The 8,762-nt window shown below is 32.4% G+C and overlaps 1 pseudogene; it reads right to left on the reverse strand.

Annotated features, from left to right (window-relative positions):
- Positions 1 to 7,596: 7,596 nt before the first annotated feature.
- LOC109121627 (flavin-containing monooxygenase FMO GS-OX5-like) lies at positions 7,597 to 8,539 on the reverse strand (annotated as a pseudogene).
- Positions 8,540 to 8,762: the final 223 nt, after the last annotated feature.

Genomic DNA, 8,762 nt, shown 5'->3' on the forward strand with positions numbered 1-8,762 from the left:
GCTTGGTGAAGTCATGACTACATGATAGTCTTAAGTCATGACTCACCATAGGTCCTATTCAATATTGTGCAAACTTACACACTAGTGCACTCACCATGGGAACCCCATCCCAATGGCCAAGACCAATCATTCCTCCTATTAAAAGGTAGCGCACTACAACTTCTAATGGATTACCTAGGCCCATGAACTAGCTATGAACAAGTAATTTATTTGTAAGGAACCCATGACTTGGATCTTCTATGCAACTCCTAATGCACTTAAGGCACGTTTAATGCAAGAGATGCAAACCTAAATGCTTATAAGGTATAGCGTATGAAATGAAGATAGATAAAAGTGACTGGTAATTTATTAATAAATAATAAAACTCAAAAGTTTATTACATCATGTGATGCTTTTAAAGATTTTATCATAAGTCGAACAATGTGAGACATGGTACGAACAATGTAAGAGAGTACAAATAATATAAGAAATGGTACAAACAATGTTAGAAAAAAGTATGAACAATATGAGACAAGATATGAAAAATATGAGGGAGGGTATGAACAATGTGAAGGAAGGTACAAACAATGTGAGAGAGTAGGTATGAAGAATGCGAGGAATAATACAAAGAATGTGATGAATGATACGAAGAATGTGAGACAAGGTAAGAAGAATGTGGGAAAGCATACGAACAATATGAGAAAGTGCACAAACAATGTGAGAGATGATACGAACAATATAAGACAATGTACAAAACTATGTGAGAAAGAGTACGAAAGAAATGGTATGAAAAAATATGGAGAGTATAAAGAATATGGGATATTATACAAATAATGTGAGAAAATGTATGATAAATATGAGACATAGTATGAATAATGTGAGAAATGGCACGAACTATGTGAGATAAGCTATGAAGAATGTGAGAAATGGTACAAATAATGTGAGAAATGATATTCTTCATACCATTTTTCACATTGTTTATATCCTCACTCATGTACTTTTGTACATTTTCTCACATTCTTCATACATTGTCTCACATACAATAGATATTGTTTTATAATCCCTAAATACAAAAAATTAAAAAAAAATGATATAAAAATAGTGAATTTTTTAAAAACCAAATTGATAACAAGTATGGCTAAATAATGTACTTCTCTAGCTACTATTTCTTTTTTTCTTTTAGTTTCTTCATGGATATGATGGACAAAGGCAAAGGAAAGAAATTCATCATTGATTTGAATAATGAAGACTTTGATTAGTAATATGATAGTAATGCAAAAACCGAGTTTGACGAAAAACCCATGCTAGTTTAAGAGAATATTTTGAATGGTTTAAGACTTGAAGATGTATGGGAAATGGAGTTCAGCTCAATAGATGAGGTAGAAGAATTTTACAATTTATACGCTAAAGTTAATGAATTCGATGTTAGAAAGAATGATGTTAAACGAGGTAAGAATTAAAATATAGCATCTCATAAGTGGGTTTGCTCAAAAGAAGGATAAAGACAAATAGAGTGTTTGGAGAATGAAATCGAAAATGAGAACATAAGACAATAACTAGAGTTGGTTGTGAGACATCACTTTGTATCGGGTTTAACAAACAAATAAATAAGTGCATTATGAAGGAGTTTATGGTTGATCATAATCATCATTTGGTGGAACCAAAAATACCCAATTCCTTCAATCCCAAAGGGCCATGAGGAATGCATATAAAGGCTTATTGAGCACAATGCGTAGTATTGGCATGAGAACTAGACAAATTATGGATTACATAGTGTAACAATCAGGTGGATATATTAATGTTGGCTTCACAAAAAAAGATCTATATAACCATGTTAATGTTGATTGTAGAGTTCAAATAAGAAATGGTGATACAAAGGGTACTCTTTCTTACTTGAGTGGAAAGGCTTAAATGGATACATCATTTTATTACAAGTACAATGTTGATAAAGACAATCACCTAGCAAATTTGTTTTGGGCAAATTCTACAAGCAGACTGGATTACACTTATTTTGGAGATGTGTTAGCTTTTAATAGAACTTATCAGACTAATGCTAATAGAAAATTGTTGGTCATACTAGTTGACATTAACCATCATTGTCAAACTATAGTGTTTAGATGTGCATTATTGGTAAATGAAAGTCTTTACACTTATACATGGATTTTGGAGACATTTTTGGATGCAATGAATAACAAGAAGCTTTTTTTCATTATTATAGTTTATGACAAAGCAATGCATCAAGCCATTAAGAGAATATTTCTAGAGTATTATCATTGGTTATGTGCTTAGCATATTCAACGCAAGACATTCACTAATGCCTATGTCAAAGATTTTACTTATCATTTTTCTAGGTACATGTTCATGGAAGGCACCATTAAAGAATTTGAATGTGCACGGAGTGGCATGGTGGAAATATGTAATCTCCACGAGCATAATTGGGTGATAGACATATATGCTAAGTGTTCTAGATATGTAAAGGCTTATTTAAAGGTGCATTTTTTTGTAGGTATGAAAGCACTCAAATGTGTAAAAGGATGAATGCATACTTGAATCGTTTCCTTAAAAATCATTTGAAGTTGTTTGAGTTTTTGAAGTATTTTGATTGAGCACTCTCATGTATTCTTCATAATGAGGTAAAGACAAAGTTTGAGACACACGCTTCTTTACTTGTTCTAAATACCAAACTCTATGAAATTGAGAAACATGTAGAGATTGTTTTCACTAGGCAATTGTTTCTCAAATTTAGGGATGAGATAAAGAATGCAAAACTTTTTTTTCCTTATTAGTGCAAAAAATCATGGAGGTTATCGTGTCCATACATTGATTGAATTTAGAAGCTCTGACAATTTCTTGAAAGTATTTTATGGTAATTGTGATTAGTTTATGAAATGTACTTGTATGATGTTTAAGTTAGTTAGTTTTCCATATCCCCACATGATTGTTGTGATGAAGATAGATCACCTTGAAGAAATAACTGAGAGTTGTATCATGAAAAGGTGGTCTAAGTTAGCAAAAGAAGGGGTTCAAGTTTACCATGACAATGAAAGTCAAAAGATATGGCTAACATTATACAATATGGTGTACTCGGCTCCATGTGTTTACGAATGTCTTATTTTGCATTTCAATAGAAAAAAACTTTTAAAAATGTTAGATGTGAAATTTAAAGACTCACTTGTCAAATGGAAGAACTTAGTAAAAATTCATTCAAAAGGTTTATGGGAAATTTTGAAAGCTACAAAACACCATGTTCAGGATCTTGACATTATGAAGACCAAAAGTAATCTAGGTACCTTAAGAGACAAATTCCAAAAACCAAGGTGTTGTGGAAAATGTAAGAAAATAGGACACATCATTTTAAAATGTTCAGTGTTCGTTAACAGTCACAATGCACCCATCCACATTGAAGATTTCAATGAGGAAATGGTATGGTCAAACTCTTCATTGAATTCACTTTTATAATTATTTTCACTTGGTTAAATTGATTGAAAAAAAATTGAATTAGTTTATGTTAATATATCACAACATAGAACATGGAACAAGACATAAGACAAATGAGTTTTATCAAAATGTAAGTTTAACATTTTTTTAATAATTTTAATTATGACATGCAAAATATTTTTTATGAGAGTAATTGAAAAATTAAATCATCATAGAGAACAGTTGAAACATTCCACAATGGTCTAGAAACAAACTTGTATGATTCATGGCTTAGATCCACCAAATTACTTCACAAACCAAGAGTCGTAGAGTAACTTGCCTACAACATATTTCATTTATCTATATATTGGGTGAATTTCCTAAGCATTTAATATCTAGTCATATGAATTTCCTTTCAAAATATTATGCATAACTATAAATATTTTCAATGTAGGTTACCATAAACCACTTCACATCTAGATTTTCGGGTTTGAGTTCTTCGTATTAGAATCAATGAGTAAACTAGCTATGATGCAAAAAAACAACTATTGCATTTGTTCATCATACAAACAAAAAACAACTCTTGATTATATCCCATACTTTTCTTCTCTTACTTTTTTGCATGAATGTGAACTTTATTTAGTATTATGACTTTCTCTCTATTTTCATCACCAAGCACTATTTAATTGCTAACTTGTGTCCAGTAAGTATAGACTCTCAATGGATAGGGGTTGAATTTGACTCTATGTACTTCGATCTTTGCATATGATTGATGACATGCACTCTACAACCCCACCTAGCATAGAAAATGAGAAAGAAAATTGTCTAATTAATAAATAGAAATATTATTTAGAACACGTTATATTTGATAAAATGGCTATGCTTGCTTACCCATTGTCTTGCTCATGTACCCAAGTAGGCCTTTCAATGAGCAAACTTGATAAATCCTTGTCATGCCCATTAGGATTAAAAAAATGAGTACACTCTTTGACCTAATTCATATCATTATATCTTTTTATAAAATAACATGATAAGTTAACAATTGACACTAAAAAAATAATAAAATTAATTAAAATATAAGATATGTCATTGTTTTCACAGATGTAGTTCTCATATGGTTCCTTTCTCTTGATGGCAATGAGTATAAAATATAAATATTGCGTTATTCAAGATTTATTACTCACAAATGCTAATGATTTGGACATGTATCATGCAACAAAATGTATATATAAGCAAAACACACATTTTAGAATTGATAATTATTTATAAGTATGATCTGAATACGATTTTCATAAATATGCTTTATCACAATCCTCCATTTCATTTATCTATTTGATTATGTGTATATTTTACTAGACCTTGACAATTTTCTACCACTATGCAAAATCATTTGCTTACAAAAAAATCACAATACTTATTAGGTTACATTTTTTACTTTAATAAGAAATATAATATGAACATACCGTAAATGTAGTGGGTAGGTAGCATCTCGTAGATCGTATTTATTTGAATTTCATTTCAAAATTTTTAAGTTTGCATACAAATAAATTTATGATCTAAAAAAGAAACAAAAGATAGTTAACAACATTAGTTATTTAACAAAATTAATAAGAAGTTGGTTTATTCTTGTAGTTTTTACCACATCTAGTAATTCTTGTCTAGGTTCTAAAATCATGAAATCATTTTTATGTGCATGCTCATATTGAAAATTAAAACGAAGTTCACTGCAAAATTTAGGTATTTAATAAGTATAACTTTCATAAGATGACTTGCATAAAGTATATTCAAAATAATGAGTTTACAAGCCTTTTGTCTAATGAAACATCAAACACATAATACACAATTAGAGAGTCAAGTATACTTAAGGAATGTGAATCCTCCACATTTAGCAAAATGGACATGGGCATTGTATATATTCAAAACATTTCTAATAAGCATTAGTTATTGTTCACTATATTATTAAATATTTAAACAAAACAACATCAATGAAGTAATTCACTATATTTTTTGATCCAACAATCATGCTTTGGAATTTCTTAGACATTTTTATCTTAATTGATTGATGAATGTAGGGTGACAACTTGGATGTACTAGGCTTGTGCTCCATTGTTGTATGTGTTTTTCAACACATGAAACATCAACAAGAACTTATCATGTTCATCAATTTTATATTGAATGTTCATGATGGAAGAAATATGTAACTATGCCACCACATGAGTCATTTTCATTCAAATTTTCTTCTAGCACAACATTACTCATAGGAAGAAGCAAATGTTTCAATTCCATATATATTTTTTAATTGCTAAAAGCTTATTCTTTGCATCTTTCATCCATAAGAGGAACATTTGTTTGTAGGATATATTTTTTCAATTTCTCAAAAGTCTTCTCCATACTTACCAAAATTTCTTCAACCTAGTGACAAAAAAATGTAAAATATTAGAACAAAAAAAAAGTTTGGGATATGGAACCTCATGCACATAAATATAGTATAAATATGTACCTTGTTGTCACGAACTTAGTCTTTTCCTAAGCTCGTGCGACACTTAGATAGGTTAAGACACTTGATCTTGCTAAGTCAGTCTTACTCTTGATGCTTAGCTTGCTAGGCTAAAATGCTCACGACTTGGAAGCTTTAGAAGGCATATTATGCAACTCTTGAAGAATGGAAGCTTTTATTGCTCAAAGGAAGCTTTACAAGTGCTTTGGAACTCACTTGCTTAGTGCTTTGGCCAAATGAGGCTCTCACCTATTTATAGGCACCAATGGAACTCTCTAGAACCTTGAAGGGTTCCTTACAAATCAGGAATATTCTAGAACACCCTACACAATTCTATGTACAAGCCTATGTATAAGAATATACAAGGAATATCTAGAATTCTCTAGAAAGCCTTAAACTTCTCTCATGCTTTCCACCATAGTGTAGAGATGTATGGACATCTCTAGGCATCTCTAGAACCTTCCACACTCTTCCCACCAATGGCTAAGTGTAGGAGTCTCCATAAGCCTCTTGGGCTCTATATAAACCCCTAGGGAGGTTGTGGACCCCATATTTCGGCTCATGCGCTTCCACTCGATGGCGAGCTTGCTTTTTATTTGAAAATTTGATTTTATTTATTAGAAAATGACTTGGAGTCACCACTTATTTTTGTTTTATTTTTAAAGGGTAAACAAAATAAGAAAGAAAAACCCTGAGTGTGACTCATTATTTGGAAAAGGTGGTCTGTGAAAACCAAAAATGGGCTCGGGGGTCAGGTTACTTATCGAGAAGGTACGGCAAAGACCGTAGCACTCCTCTAAGTCCCTAAAAACGGGTCTCTACTAATAAAATGAAGCAAGTATGGCGATTGATAAGCAAATCAATGGATACCGAATGAAAATCAAAACAAAATACTAGAATGAATATGAGAGCCAAAGAACGTACCTGAGTGATGACCTAATTTATTTCATGGGAAGCAAAGGTTAGTAAACAAATATGGAATAATCATGTGCATATCATAGAATAGAATAAATCAATCACGCATGGCAATCAAATCAACCAATCAATCAATCAGTCATAAAATCACGTATATGGGGTCCCCACTAAAGCCCAATTTATTTTGCATGAATCAATTCCAATAACTCCATTATTCACAATTACGAAATTTAATTCTTTCTTATTTTAAAAAATTTTTAAAATCATGGAAGTTATGAAAATTACTTGTCAGAAGAAAAAGTGGTGGCAAAATTTTATTGAAAAATAGGTTTTTGGAACTTAAAAATTCTAAGGATGAAGAAAAACTTAGAGTTTAAAGACTAAAACCTGAAAATTTATTTGAAGAAAAGGATTTGAAAAATTATTTTTAAAAAGTTAAAGATAGTAAAATGGAAAAAAAAAAAACACTTGTGTCAAAGATGGCCATGCAAAAAGTGTGGTCTCTTATAGCTTCTCTTCCCTGTAGCAAACCCATCTTCAAAAGTCATCATTCCATCTTTTAGATTTATTTTTAGGTGGTCCGATTGAACTGCTTATTAGGAGATGCAAGTGCGATCAACTCCATTTGAGTGGCATTTGGCAAAGTCCTCATGAGCTTTCAATGCCAAGTCATCATCTTCCCATTCATCATGGAATGCGTGTGGACGGACAAAATAATTCTTTTTGGTTGCATAATATATTTCCTTTCTCCATTCTTCGACACCTGGAATCCTACACTTGCTAGCAAATCAGTCCATGTATTCTATCCGACAATGACCAATGCCACGTGTGTACCACTTAGGTGTGCCTGAAGCCTCAAGCAACAAGTACTATGCCTCAACATCTCTCATCATCTCCTCTTCCGATGGGAGTCCAATCCTACTAGATAGAACCCCTGCTATCCATTTGCTTTGAAATTCATACAAGATGAAGCCAATACCCATCAATGGTAACCCAATAAAGGAAAGCCAAGCTACTAAAGCCGGTGGAAAAGTGTGCTTGTATAGTGGTCCAACACAATTGTCTTCCATAGTGATAATGTCATTAGTGTCAAGAAAAGGGAAATGATACTTGTATCCTGTGCAATGCAGAATAACATCGGCAAAAAACCACACTCCCATCATTAAATATCATAAAGCCGTCCCTGTGGATGCTTTCTATCTTTACCATAGGATGCAGCTTCAAATTATCATAGCTAGACATGTTTCCCAAGACTCCAACCTTGGCTGATCTAGATGCAATGTGAACTTCTTTGGCAACTTGAGTAATGTCCATAAAGATATCAAGATCACTTGAACCAACCCCTATCAAAATTACAACTAGATCTCGAAAGGGGTCAGGAATACGATAATTATGGCTGTGCATTTACTTCCCCGACCATGCATCAATCCCCAAAATTTCGGCAGTACGAGGCTTTGTGTTATGCCCATTGCAAACAACCACTACATAAAAAGTCTCATCAGCTATCACACCATTTTCCATTCTAGACCTAACTCTCCACTTTCCATTAACCAACCCAGCATAAACCACATTTGTCTCAAAGCGGACTAACTTAGTGAGCCCAAACGTAGTGGCATAATCATTGATATAAAGAAATACCTCTCGATGACCTGGAAACCTGCTGGAGTCGTTGTAAGCTTGACCCTTAGATATGAAAGGGTAGTCTTGAAACCCTATAGTCTCACTCCTCATTACGACTTCGTATCCAAGAAAGTCAAAACACCAAGAGTAGAGAGAAATTAGCAAAAACAGAGCAATGAAGGAAGAAAATAGGATGAAGTATTAAGAGTTATAGTTCATCTCTTAGTTAGTGGGCTTGCAGATGGGTGAATTAAAAGGTTTTTTTTTTATTATTTAAAATGTCACAGAGAAGGTAAAATGGCATTAAATCAAATTTCGAGCACAAACAGGAGCA

This window comes from Vitis vinifera, chromosome 18, assembly GCF_030704535.1.
Source record: "Vitis vinifera cultivar Pinot Noir 40024 chromosome 18, ASM3070453v1".
In the NCBI taxonomy this organism is placed as follows: Eukaryota; Viridiplantae; Streptophyta; class Magnoliopsida; order Vitales; family Vitaceae; genus Vitis; species Vitis vinifera.